General features: G+C 32.4%; 1 pseudogene; it reads left to right on the top strand.

Moving 5' to 3' along the window:
- Nucleotides 1–2016: 2016 nt before the first annotated feature.
- On the top strand, nt 2017–2651 carry LOC148584368 (uncharacterized; annotated as a pseudogene).

Below are 2651 nucleotides of genomic sequence, written 5' to 3' on the forward strand. Positions count from 1 at the left end.
GGGTTGTTTACCAATTAGCTACATTGAGGTAATTGCTAATAATCCTACCAGACTAGTTAATGCAAGATTTGGGGGCGTTACACACTAAAACCCTAACCCTACCAGAAGTGTGTCTTGAGGGTGGTTCAACCACCTTGAATCACTTAGGGGTGGTTTGGCCAGTAATTAAGTGGCTCGTTCTCACTTTGCTAACTAATTATTTATACTTATTGAGGTTACTAATTAAGTTATATTTATATTTTAGTGTTATAAGAGATTCCTGATATTAGCCACCTTGGAAAAATTTGAGAATTTTTGGAACTTAGCGCGAGATTGTTTATCTTGTTGAAAATTTTAGTGAATCGTCTTTGGAAAATCCTATTTGGTTTAGTTTTTGGTGAATGGACCGAGTGTATGTTTGATTTAAACCTTTTGGAGATATGTTTAATAGTGTAAATATTACTTAATGACTTATGTAAGTATGGTGACTTGTAGTGAATTATGGTAATTTTTAATTACTAGGTTTTTTAAATCTCTTGATTCAGCTTTTAATCAAGTGGTTACTAAATTGATGGATGGCTATTCAATGAATTAGAGAACATAATACTAAGGAATATATATATCTTGGTTAACTTGTGAAATTTTTTAAAGATACAAACTTGTAAAAGTATTATAAAAGAAATATTTGTATTAGTGTGCCAGTTGATGGATCGGAGCGTGACAATAAGTGCAGTTTCCCATATAAAAAGAAAATAAAACTTCACTTACTACTCCTAATTTTTTATCATACCCATAAAGTTTAAAATGTGTCAATTTAGGTCTACCATCTTTCAGAAATTTGCAATGTCAACTCTTCTATCCAAATTCAGCATTTTATCAAACGGTTGATGAGTGAAATTTTCAAAATACCCTTAAGATATTTATAAAATTACAAAAATACATTGAATTTGGAATGTGGTATTTTGGGGATTTCAGTTCTTCCGTTGGAATTTAATGCTAAATTTGGACGTAAGGGTTGGGATTACTAATTTCTGAAAGATGAAAGCCTAAATTGACAATTTAAAAAATTGAAGTAGATAATTATAAATGTGATGAAACATCAAGAATGATAATTGAAGTTTTTCCTAAAAGAAACAAAAAAAATTGCTTGCCAACTATGAAGAACATATCGGCAACGATGTGTTGTCATTGCTAATATTTCATTGGCATCTCACATTTGTTGATATATATATATATATATTAGACTAAGTTGGGAGTTGTGGCTGAAAAAAAAAAATTGTTAAAAATTATCCACATTTGTTGTTTTGGCAAGAACTTTTCCCACTACATTTTTCGCAATTTCTGCAGCATTATTAATGTTCCTTCCTTTTCTTTTTTTTTTGACATGTTCACACAAGAGGGAGATAGGGATTCGAATTAATAATCTCCGTTTTATTAGGCGTCGTCCCAACCGATTGAACTACCTTTTGGAAACATTATTAATGTTATTGTTGTTGCAAAAAAAAATGCTACTTTTTTATAATTAATTAGCAAAACCTTTAAAAGTCATTTTTGTTGTAATTATACGTTACTCTGAAAAGGTTGTTAGCCTTTGACAAGTTATATAACTGTACAAAATTATTTAAAAAATAACATCTACAGCTAGACTACATTAATTAGAATAAACAAATATAATATTAAAGTATTAAACACTTATTTTAAAATGTAAAGGAAAATAATGACACTACCGAAAAGACATAAGTTCAATCAGCACCTTCGCATCTCTCTCATAAATCTCAATATTGGTTCAGCAAAAATTATTTGTAATAATAAAAAAATTATCAACCTAAAAGTGATTTTATCTTACCAAAACTCACATGTCTATTCATACATCACCAAAAGTCATCATTCAAAGTTAATCAGCTCTTCAATTAACCGAAAAAAAAAAAAAAAAAAAAAAAAGCAATTGATTTTAATAAAATATGATTTGTAACAATAAATCAAAGTATTCTTAAAACAACCATCCATGTGTATATATAGGTCTTAGGCCTTTTGTTAATGGAATTGTACTCAACATTTCAACTCCCAATATAGAAGAAAAATTTCTAGAGATTGAGAGGATCACTATGGAGAAAATTGATGCAAGAAAATTTACGGCGACGGCAATCATGGAGATGGCAATATTGATAATGCTCGTGTTAAGTGTAGTGCACGCTGATGACTCTCTGGTGCCCTCCCACCATCCACATTCCCTTCCATCTGTTGCTACTAGCTCTCCGCTTCCACTTTACCTTCTTCCTCTTGATTCTCCTCCTCCTCGCCGCCTTCTCGCTCTCCCGACACATAGCGATTTCATATCAGCCACTATGATTCGTGGAATGGCTAAAAATATTGCCAATATCCCAAAAGTTAACTTTGGAGGCATGAGAAAAAGGGTAGCTACCCTCCCTATATTTCCTAAACTGGCTGGAGGTTCGGGAAAAATGTTTAATGCTATGATGATGTGTGGCATGATTTGTCCAACTGATGAAGTAACACTAGATGGACTGTGTTCTATTGCATGTCACCCATTTAAGACGCTCACCGGCGGGGGAAATGATCCGCTGCCTGAAGAAAAACCCATGGTTGAGAAAAATGATCCGTTGCCATCTGGAAAGGAAGTAACCCATGATCACCAAAATTCAATCGAGTAA

Source organism: Corylus avellana, chromosome 7 (genome assembly GCF_965113065.1).
Source record: "Corylus avellana chromosome 7, dhCorAvel1.hap1.2, whole genome shotgun sequence".
Taxonomy (NCBI): domain Eukaryota; kingdom Viridiplantae; phylum Streptophyta; class Magnoliopsida; order Fagales; family Betulaceae; genus Corylus; species Corylus avellana.